This window comes from Anolis sagrei, chromosome 1 (genome assembly GCF_037176765.1).
Source record: "Anolis sagrei isolate rAnoSag1 chromosome 1, rAnoSag1.mat, whole genome shotgun sequence".
Lineage (NCBI taxonomy): Eukaryota > Metazoa > Chordata > Lepidosauria > Squamata > Dactyloidae > Anolis > Anolis sagrei.
In genome coordinates, this window is record NC_090021.1 from 320,172,003 (window position 1) to 320,184,490 (window position 12,488).

The window sequence follows — 12,488 nt, forward strand, 5'->3', positions numbered from 1 at the left end:
ATTATTATTATTACTTTATTTGTACCCCGCTAGCATCTCCCGAAGAACTCGATGTGGCTTACGCTATACAATAAATATACTATTAAAATATTACAATTAAAACAGCAATTAAAAATTATGAAAATTCAGTTTAAAACAATCAGCCAGTTCAGAATCATGGTCCAGGTCAGTCCATTGCCAGTCACTTAAAAACAATCTCTTTCTAGTTGCTACATCTACTGCTCAAATGCTTGACCCCACAGTCAGGTTTTGAGGGGTTTTTTTTACGAAAGGCCAGGGGGGAGGGTGCAGATCTAATTTAACTGGGGAGGGCATTCCATAGCCAAGGGGCCACTACAGAGAAAGCCCTGTCTCTCATCCCCACCAGTCACACCTGCAAAGAAGGTGGGGACAAGAGCAGGGCCTCCCCCGATGATCTTACCATCCTTGGTGGTTTGTAGGGGGAGATACATTTGGATAGGTAAACTGGTTTTGTCTGTGTATGTAACTCTCCACAAAATATATAATTCCCATACTGGGTAAAACAATGAAAATGTCTGCATATTATTCACAGAATTTTATTGCACTAGCAAGTGTACAAAATCCTCTGGCAAGTGACCACTAGTACTATCATAAGATATCGATATTGAGATATTACTTTTCATTGAGAACAAAAATGTTTCCATATCATCATTAAATGTCTATTCATAGCCTTCAAAAATACATAGATTTCTGGGGCAAAATGCATTCTGTTCCATTAGCAATCACTGAAGGCATCAAATCGTTATGTCTGCACAGCAATAATTATTGATTATAACAATTTCCCATTCCTAAAGATCTTTCTGATGTACCTTTGTGTACAGCATCAAAATGTACCCTGACTCAGTAGATAACCAATCAACATCATGATGCCACCTGAAATGGTGCTCGCCCATGTCAATCTATGCCTTAGGGAGTCTTTTTGTACCAATCAGGCATGAGTTCCCTACATCATTTATCCTTCCCTATGAAGAAGGTCACTTCCTCCTGCTGAGTGGCAAAGCCAGCCTTAAAACACCCTCTTTCTATCCAAGTGTTCTCAGCAGGGGAACAACTGCCTCTTTGTTCACTTTATTTCTATGATCGCAGAAATCTAAGCAGAAAAATATCAAATGAGTGTTCTCAACATGTGTGAATGAGACACTGAACATGGTGGCATTAGTTTACTTTCCTAAGAGAAAAAAATGTTCCTGTTAACATAACCCTTTTTGCCCTTTGGGCTATTGCATCAAATTGGATTGTATGCAGTATGACATCAACATAGGTGCCCCAAAGCTGGAGACAGACAGACCAGTCTGTGTCACCTTAGATATGAATGTAGAATCCTGTGCCTTTAAATGGTTTCCCCCAATCTTTAAGGCCATTGAACAACAGCTGTGGCCACACCAACTCCCTCAACCTCCTGTTTTGAAAAACACTTAAACCAGTAGGTCTGCTGCACTGGGAGTCCATATGGCCACAGGTGAGGAACTTAGCCATCTTCAATACTCAGTAGGGCAATCAAGCTGGCCCTGCATGAGGTAAGATGGATAGTCTCCCCGTGTGCCCTCATCTCCCTCTGAAATTTCAGCAGATCAATGTCACCATGGCTTTTAATTACCCCTCAGCTTCATCATTATTTCATGGACTTTAATATGCCCTGCAGGACACGGCATCATAGAATCCAGATAAACAACCGCCAAGCGCCGTTCCCCCTTGGGGGCGATAGCAATGCCATTGGAAGGGAACGGTATACCACAATATCAGGCTCATTTTGTTAACAAGACTGACCTCAGCCTTTCTATGTTACTTTTTGTATCAACAACACCACATTAATTTATCCTTAGGTGTATTCAGGCGGGCTGCTTTGCTCTGGACGCCACACTCTGCCAGTCCATAGGGAACTATACTAATAATACAGCAAGGTTGCAGCAGCCAGAATATTTTTCTATGAATTTACCTAGAGATATAAAGTACAATTTTTTAAAAAAATGAAACTATATTTTTCAAGGGCAAGAAAAGGATCAACACAAGGATATTTTGGATAACTGAATTTCCAAACTCCTCCCTCCAAAACACAATGCAAATAGAAAAGTTTTGACAGTATTCATTTGTTGTATGTGAGAAAAATATGAAAAAACTTGTATCTGTGATTATTAACATGAGACTTTGAGAAGGGTTTTTGTTTGCTTGTTTTGCATGTTTGGTCTACTTTATTAAATCTTTCCTTTACACGATTTCCTTTGGCAAGTCAGTTGGTTTGTAGGGAATTTTCAAAATTATTTAGGTTTTATTACAAGAAGAAATCTTCAGTATGCAATATTCCACCCCCAGTCCAAAGTGGTACTGTCCAAAAGTATCTTTATCACTTGCAGCTAACTATATAAACCTGGTGATATGGATAAATAGAAGGGAGAAGGATGAGTAGTATATCTGCAATGCAGTTTTTCAACACTCAATATTATAAAAATTGCACAGCTACATTTGCATTAGCTATCCAAAGTTACCTGTATTCACTCTGTGCAGGAGTTGGAGATTTTGATGAGCACTCCAGCTAGGTTTAATTTGGTCACCTCCTAAGTCCTTTCTCCATCAGTAAATGGCCACAGAACATGAGATTTATTTACGCTGTTGAATTCATGCAGCTTGACATCACTTGAACTGCCATGGCTCAATTATATCAAATCCTGGAAGTTGTAGTTTTGTAATGTACTACCAATACTCTTTGGCAGAGAAGACTAACAATCATCTGAAACTTCCACTCTCAGAATTCTATAGCACTGAGCTGCATGATTTCGACAGTGTAGATGCACCCAAGCAGTGGAGTTTTGTAATTTTGGCCAAAATAGATATAAGGCATCTTCAAAGCATCTAGAATTCCTAATCTACTAATTATTACCCATGGTTATAGGCTTGGGACCATCAATCTCCCTCACACAATACTATAGATACAGCATAGTTCCAGACAGCCACTACAAAATGGATTTTTCTAACTGGCAGCCAGTCAAGATTATGTGCCATTGAACTTCCGGAGCCCTAGTAGCTCAATGGGTTCACCAGGACTGCTGATCAAAAGGTCAGCAGTTTGAATCTTGGGGGCAGGGTGAGCTCCCATCTGTCAGTTCCAGCTGTTCATGTGAAGCTTCCAACAGGATGGTAAAACATCTGAGATTCACCCATTTCTTATGCTTTTAGTACCATATGAATAAAAATTACAAGGGTTGAATGACAAGTATTGCCTCCACCTTCATAACTCCACCTTCATAACTTCATAACTCTTGCCATACCAGATGGCAGTACTGGTATGCGGCAGGTACTGGCTTGTTCAGTAGATTCTCCTCTACAGTTCCATTTAGCATTGAATGGTTGTGTGGTTAAAGTGCAAAATATGGAACACTGCACAGACAGTTCATCAACGCGACTTAAGCAACACTGTTTATGGTGATTGTGTTGATGTGAATATTGTGAGTGTTGGGCGAGTAAGTATAAATATGTTGAGGTGGGAACATCTGACTTGTGTGACAAAGAGTTGGACGTCCTATAACAGTAACCACCAAGTTTCACATGCAAAAGTTTGACAGATTGATTCAGGACAATCGTTGTATCACTCAGAGAGAAATTTCAAGCATAATCAGCATTTCACAAGAACGTGTGGGTCACATTCTTGCTTTGCTTGGCTATCAGGAGATCTGTGCACAATGGGAACCCAGGATGAGAGAACTGTGAGACCCTGGTTGCGGAAACAGAGTGTTGACTTCTTCTGTGATGGCTTTAGAAAACTTGTCCATCATTGGCAGAAATGTATCCAATTGTCTGGTGATTATGTGGAAAAGTGAATAGTAGTAGTTAAAGAACACATTCTAAGGATTATTTCTGCGTTTGATTTATTAAAATATTTGCATCCAAACCCAAGTAACGAAGATGGAGGCATTACTTTTCATTTAGCCTTTGTACATTAAGAAACCTAAGGACATTTCTCTCTACTTAAACTCACTGCTTAAAGTTGGGGTTCCTACTAAACTCACTGCTTAAAGTTGGGGTTCCTATTCTCTCCTCAGGTTGCATTCTGCTCAGGAAAATGAAAACTATTGAGTTTGCTAAATGAACAGTGATGCCACAGCCCATTCTTTGAAATAACATGTACTCCACATTGTTATATAATCACATATTTTAAAAGAAAACACATCTTGAAAAAAATATTCCAGGCTATTTTAAACCTGCATCCTCCTGCCTGTTTCACTTCTGAGGTGACAGTCTTCATAGCTGTTTCAGAAACTAGGAGGAAATAGGTTACGGAAAAAAAGAAAAAACCCAAGAAAAACTACCAAATTAAGGGAAGCATGTGGGCCTTGCTGAGAAATCATGTATCTTTGCAATAAGATGAGCAAAAGGGCTTGCTCTTTGAGATAACTTTTTTTTTAAAAATCCTGCCCAGTGTAAGTGCTTTCTGCCTGTTATCTATTGTTAAATTCCTGGTGCCCCAAATAACAAGTAGTCTAATGGAAGGTCAAAAGTGATGCTGTAGGACTAATAAAACCTCTCCGGCTAGGCTATGCTTTATACTTCGTTTATAATGAAAATGAGTTTGATGTCCAAGGTTAAGCAACTGAAAAGGCTTGTTAAAGAGTGCAAAGTATTTAAGTGGTGAGCATTTGGTTTTACACTAAGCGGGAGAATTGGAATGAGATGAAAGGATCACCTGGTGGAGCAGAGCGTGTACCTGGAGCATATCATCATGGCTTTTAAAATGCTCAGCAAATTCTGGAGCTGAAATGAATGGAGAACAGAGACTACAGATGTCCAAGAATTCTGTGAATTCTGATAGAAAGTGTTCTGATCCGTACGTTCTAGGCTAGAGTTTGGAAATGTTTGTCTTTTTTCTTCTTCTTTTGAACATAATAGTTGAGGAATTCTGAAAGTTCTGCTGAAAATTAATATATAAATTCTGTCCCTGGGTGAGTCTGAATGAAAGACAATTGTAACATGCCAGTTACAAATGGTTACATGCCAGCTGTAACCATTAGGCCTGGGTAACAACGGAAAAAATTGTTTCTAAAATCGATTCTTTTTTGGGGTTTTTTGCGTTTCGATATTTAAAAGAATTCCGAAATTTTCCTTAAAAAAAGTTCGATATTTACGAAATTTTGTAAATGGTAAAAAAATTACAAAACAATAACGAAACAATAACGAATCGATTCGTTAATGGTGGCCGCGATCGCGCAATACGCTAAAAAAACTTCTGAAGCTTCCCTCTCCCTCTGTTGTTGACTGTTGGTGTGATATTATAATTTTTTTTCACTAATTAAACAAAAAACAACTATAAAACTTGCCCCAGACATGCGGAAATAATAACGAAACGACCTCAAACCAATAACGAAACGAATACATAACAAAATACGAAGCATTTACGAAACAAATTGAAAAATTCATTTCGTTTTTAAGTTGCTCCAGAATGGTTCGTTATCGCTTCATTATCAAAAAAATGAATTTTTAACGAATTACGAATTAACGAAACGAAACCGCCCAGCCCTAGTAACCATGATGCCTAGAGGAGTCTAATTAGGGTCCAAAAATTATTTCCCCAGCTTTGAGTCAAAATGCACTTGACCATTGCATTTCACTCTTCTGATGTAGTTATCAACCTAAACAATATATCAAAATGCAAATAAAACACATATGTAAGAACAGAATATATTCTATGTGTTGTTGAAAGCTTTCATGGCCAGAATCACTGGGTTGCTGTGGGTTTTCCAGGCTGTATGGCCATGTTCCGGAAACATTCTCTCCTGGCATTTCACCCACATCTATAGCAGGCATCCTTAGAGGTTGTGAGGTCTGCTGGAAACTAGGCAAATGAGGTTTAGATATCTGGAATGTCCAGGGTGGAAGAAATAACTCATCTGCTTGAGGCAAGCATGAATATTGCAATTGGTGACCTTGATTTTCATTTAATGGTCTTGCAGCTTTAAAGCCTTGCTGCTTCCTGCCTGGGGATCCTTTTGTTGAGGGGTGTTAGCTGCTCCTAATTGTTTCATGTCAGGAATTCCCATTTTTTGGGTTTTGCTCTTTATTTACTGTCCTGATTTTATAGTTTTTTTAAAAAATACTGGTAGCCAGATTTTGTTCATTTTCATTGTTTCCTCCTTCCTAGTTTCCAACAGACCTCACAACCTCTGAGGATGCCTGCTGTAGATGTGGCTGAAATATCAGAAGAGAATGCTTCTGGAACATGGCCATACAGCCTGGAAAACTCACAGCAACTCAGAATATATTCTGCGGTGAAATGTTTAAGCAAATGTTTGAGTTAAAGCAAGCCAAATGTTTTATTTAATGTTTAATTAAATCTAGGCCAAAATCTTGTTGGTTCACAATGTAGTACAATGATTGGTTACTTTACTATATTGTAGTGGCTGTATGGGAAGATAGACAAAGTCATTGCCATTGTTATAAGATGAAGGTTGTTGACAATGATCAAACTGCAAATTCATTAACCCTGTACAATTAATGTAGTTTGACACCACCTCAATTGCCATGTGTCACTGCTATGGAATCATGGGAGTTGTGGTTTTGCTCTTCTCTGCCAAAGACTGTTGATGCCTCACAGTTACAACTCCCAAGATTCCATAGCATTGAGCCATGGCAGTTAATGTGATGTCAAACTGTATTGATTCTACAGTGGAGATGCACTCTACTCCCCCAGCATCTGTATTCCAAGTGACTTTTTAGACCCAAGGTTTTCTGGGAAATCTGCCTTGGAAAATCACCTGTTCTGTAGAAATGCTTGAACTGAGCCTCAGAAATGCATATGGATCAGGAATAAACGTGAACCAGAGACAGATCAAGTGGCACAGAAGCCTTTGAATGTCTTTCTATGCAAAAAGAGGTTAGACCAGGAAGAAAGTAGGGAAAAAGAAAACAAGAGTGACACCTTCCGCTTCCATCTGCACCAGTCAGGCACCAGGCAGTCTGTTAAAAAAGTAACATATAGTAACTTCTGCAAGAATGCTAGGAAAGGGAGAAGGATATTCCTATCAAATACACATGTGCAGAAGCACTGGATAACATCTGTTGCATTTCTAAGCTTGACAGCTAGTAGCTTATCCTCTAGGAATACACATAACATTGTTGCTTCTGCAACAGCAATTTTTTCTGAAACAGTGTAGCAGAATCACATACTTTTTAGCAAGTTAGTATTGGATAAGCAGGTCCCATACTATTGACCCTTGTGTGATCATACTAATACAACTTATGTCCCTCTTCTCTGCACAGTTTTGGAGCTACAGCAAAAATGACCTAGAAGGATCTGCTAAAACTGGACCCAAATCAATTTGAATGATTTTTTTTGTAATATTTGTAATACCAACCCCAGAGATTACTTCGGTCCGAAGACCAAAATTTGTTTGAAGTCCCCAACATCCGGACTTATCATCTGTCCTCTACTAGGCAGAGAGCCTTGTAGCCCCTTATTTATGGAATGCCTTGCCAGTTGAAACCCGATCTATCCGAGATTTACATGCTTTTTGGAAAGCCTATAAAACCTTTCTCTTCTGACAAGCTTTTGATGGGTGAGTAACTCGGGACTATGTCTGTTCTTGTTTTTATTGTATTTTAAAGTTAATTGTATTGTTTTAATCTACTGCTGTAAACCGCTCCGAGCCAAATTGGGAGTAGGGGTATACAAGTCAAATAAATAAAATAAATATTTGGTGGTCCATTTCATATAATCTCCAAAAACAGAATGGGGAGGAGGGGACCAAAAAGCTTGGCAAAATGGATTAAGAGAGACAGATTTTATTGGATACTGGAGAAGATAGAGTTAAGTCTGCAATATACTTGAGGCAGGGGCTGCTGCAAGGCTCCTGAAGAAGATGGGGTTATTGGAGCGACTTTTTCACCCTCCCAGCAGCAGCAGTGTCCATCCATTTCTTTTTGGAAAGTTCCCTAGACTCCTCCTCCAGAGAGGGTCCTGCTGGAAATCGCTTTTCCAGCAGCACTTGCATAGGGCAGGCATTGAAAAGTCTGAGTTCCTCTAGGAGTATGATGGGAGTTCAAGTTTTTCTCTCTCTGTTTCTCAGCCAATAAAAATCCCGGTTGTGTCCATGCTCTGCTTGGCTGAGAATGGACACAACCAGTGACTACAATTCCCAGAATCTTCTCTTGTAGTTTGTCTTATTTTAAAAAAATGTTATGGTAAAAATTTTAAATAATTCTAAAAAAATCAGTAGATTGGTGAATTGCTTTGAAACTTGGCAGGCCTGTAGTTATAAATGGAGTCTAAAACTGAGGTAGAAAAACTGTTCTGAGTCACCTGAGGGCTGAGAGGGATGGTATATAAATAAAGTAAATAAATAAATAGGCCTTAAAACAGTGGTCTCAACCTGTGGGTCCCCAGGTGTTTTGGCCTACAACTCCCATAAATCCCAACCAGTTTACCAGCTGTTAGGATTTCTGGGAGTTGAAGGCCAAAACATCTGGTTGAGAATCCCTGCCTTAAAATGACTGAGGATGGAGCCTTTAAAGTTTCCCATTGTAGCCAATGGGCCCAATCTTTGCCTAATAAAAGTGACAACACCCCTCCCGATTCGAGTAACTTCCCAGTGAACAGAATGAGGACAATGGACCCCGAAATGGCATGCCTTTTGGCTGAATTGCACACCTCTATTATCTGCCTACAAGGCATTTGGTTACCTGACATGAATTAAAAATTAATGCCTTTTTAGAAGTTGACTAGATAATTGTTGTTCAAGGTGCATGATGTGGGAGCTGTTGAATCCATGGCTGTATGATCAGTGGATACAGAGGTACAACTAAATATATATATACACACACACGGTCAGTTTTTACCCAGTGTGGGACCCCAAATGTTACCGTTGGACTCATGGCCAATGAGGCTCCTTCAAACACTAGTTTGAGGAGCACTGTTCTAGACTGCCACTAGAATAGCTATCATTGCAGAGACTAGGTTAAGATAATGTGTCAGATACTTTTTTCAAAAGAGAGGGGAACAGCCAAAAGGGTCAGATGGCAAAGCAAAGGAAATGCTGTTTTTTTCTGACTCCTTGGCAGGCGATGCCTGAGTGGTTTGCCTCACTTTCTGTAAGTATAGAGCCAGCCCCAATGATAGGAAAGAGATTGTAACAGCCCCCTGAATTTCAAGCAAGGACTCATTATTTAGCTGAATAGGACATTGGTACCCCCACCTGTTAAGCAAGAAATTCAAACTGTGACTCACCATATACATTTTAAAGATCATTACCACATCCTTTTAAACAAATGAGTTGTAATTAGACTCATATGTGTCTGTGTTTTCACTTTAGCAGTCACAGACAACAAAGTATTTCCTGCAAAAGGGAGTTGTTTTTTTAAAAAAAGATATTATACTCCCACAATGTTTATTTTAAATATATCTTTAAATAGTATTAAAGAACAATCATAGTGTACATTTATTTCATGTGAGTGGGAAGCAGAAAACTGTCAAAGTTTCATATTCTCCCTGCAACTGTAACAAAGGTACAGACAACTGCGGTAATAACATAACAAAACAGAACATTTGCCTTTCATGCTGTCTCCTCCAATTAAACCTGCAACAACTAGCACCTTTTTTGCTGGCGACTAGGAACATGACACCATGGGAATTCCTACACATACACATACACACACACACACTGTTCCTGCTAGGGAGAAAGTGGAACAAATTTGTTCCTTAGAAAACTCACATGATGTCATAGAACTTCATGTCTGTAATGTAATTTGGATAGTGAAAAAGTGACTATGATGTCTATTGTGAAGCTTACTTTTATTACTCACACCATGCTTTCTGCTTCATGGTCTAAATTTAAATTGGGAACTTTTTGTAGAAGGGTTCTTTCTCATTCTTTTCTGCAAATTTCAGGCCCAGGATATTTTTCCACCTGGTGCTGAATTTTCCTTGAGTTCTGCAACTGAACTGAATTCAGTCCTTAGATTAACAGAGTTCCCTCACTTTGCTTTATAGCAGGAGTTCTCAAACTAAGGCCTGGGGCCGGATGTAGCCCTCCAAAGTAATTTACCCGGCCCTCGCTCACGGTCAACCTAAGTCTGAAGCAACTTGAAAGCAAACAACAACAATTCTATTTCATCAGCCAACAGCAGGCCCACACTTCTCATTGAAATACTGATAAGGTTTTATTTGTTAAAATTGTTCTTCATTTTAATTATTGTATTGTTTTAAAGTGGTTTTTTGCACTACAAATAAGATATGTGCAGTGTGCATAGGAATTCATTCATTTTTTTTCAACTTATAATCCGGGCCTCCAACAGTTTGAGGGACTGTGACCTGGCCCTCTGTTTAAAACGTTTGAGGACCCCTGCTTTATAGGGTTCTCAATTCAGCTGACCAGAGGAATTCATCTCCTTATGGGGAAGAATACAATAACCCTTTATTCCATAGTATAGTCAAGAGGACTTGGAGTTGTCTTTTACTTCAGCCACAAACAATGAGCCATCATTCTATACTTCAGGGATGGTGGGAAAAGTACAGCCCAGGGGTCCCATATAGGCTCTAAGGCTATTTTTGTGTTTCTCAGCTGCTCCTGATTCCCTACATAGATACACTCTTTAATTACCTAAAGAGAGGATGAATTGACTATTCTAAAAAAACTCAAATTGGCATTTCACCTATCAAACAGGTAACCCCCCCCCACTTTTTCCCCATTAAAGAGATAATCTACCAAATGCTAAGAGTGATCCTGAAAATCATAGAGATCCTCAATTTTGTTTAGAGTGTGGTTATAGCTTATAAAGCCCAATAAAGTTCAGTTCTAGATTATCTGAAGGACCATAAATCCCTGTATAAGCCTGACTGTGTCTTGAGATCTTCTGAGGAAGCTATTTTATCTGTCTCAACACCATCACAGGCACATCTGGCAGAAACAGGAACGTGTCTTCTTAGTGGATTTTTTCAGGCTCTGAAACACCCTTATTTATTTATTATTTGTTTACAACATTTCTACCCCGCCCTTCTCAACCCCTGAGGGGGGACTCAGAGCAGTGACAACAATTTGATGCTGCAATATCACAATATAACAACAATAAAACCATAAATACACAAAAGATTAAAAACAGCAACATTAATTATACAGGCATATAGCCATTTCCATTATCATAACAATCATATGGCCCAGTTCAATGTCCAAAGTGCCGTTGTGCCTGCTAGCCAAAAGCCTGGTTCCAAAACCACTATTTAAGTTCTTTCCTAAAGGAAAGAAGGGAGGATGCCAATCTAATCTCACCAGGGAGCGAATTCCACAAGCAGGGGGGCACCACTGAGAAGGCCCTATCCCTTGTTCCCACAAGACACGTTTGCGAGGCCGGTGGGACCGAGAACAGGGCCTCCCCACTGGATCTTAACTACAAGGTAGACAATAGAGGGAGATACATTCAGACAAGTAAGCTGGGCTGGAGCCGTACAGGTCTTTATAGGCCAGGACCAGCACTTTGAATTGTGCTCGGAAATGGACCGGAAGCCAGTGGAGTTGACATAGCAGCGGGGTGGTGTGCTCCCTTTTTTGTTCCACCAGGCCTTTGAGGGCTGAAGCTTTCATGTGCAGTTTTGCTTATAACTGCCCCCCTTTTAACTGTTTGCTTTTAATTGGGTTTAACATTATCAATGGTTTTACTAGATTTTTAACTTTTGTACAACATCAGTTCTTTAGCACTTTGCTATTCTGCTGCTGAGTATGCATGCCCAGTGTGGAATAATAATAACAATAATAATAATAATAATAATAATAATAATAATATAAAACTTTATTTATACCCTGCTCCATCTCCCCCAGGGGGACTCGGTGCGGCTTACATGAGGCCACGCCCATCAATACAGTATACACAATATAACGCAAAAACATAATAGCAACAAAAAATTACATAAAATGAAAAACCAACATAATAAACGACACAGCAATATAAAATCAACATTGAAAACACAGAAGACTTCACTGGGCAAGGCGAAATTGAAGGATAAAATTTTAAAACACTGGGAGATTGGACAAAATAAGTTATAGGGAGGAGGATCCGGGATTTAATTGCATGAACCATAAAATAAAGTGCTTCTAAGGACATTTTGTGCAAAGTTTGGTCAGGGAGTATCTTACATTCAATCACTGAAGGCACATTGGAATAGCCAGGTTTTCAGATTCCTCCTGAAGATGGCCAGCTCACCATGCTGAAACAGTGGATGTGGATCTTAATGAGACATGCAACATTATCACAGGCTGTCTGTGCCATACACAACTGGAGACATTACACTGTCTAGCTGGTATCACACTACCTGACATCCGCTGGGAAGTAGCAGCCAATAATGAAAGGACCAAGGCAGTGACATTTCCCATCCCCTGTTTGGATATCAGCCAGCATGTCAATGCCTTAAGCAAGAAATAGTTTTCTAAGATCTACAGAGATACTCACAGGAACACCTCAGCAAGCGAGAGTCCAAAAGTGGCAGGCTAAAACCC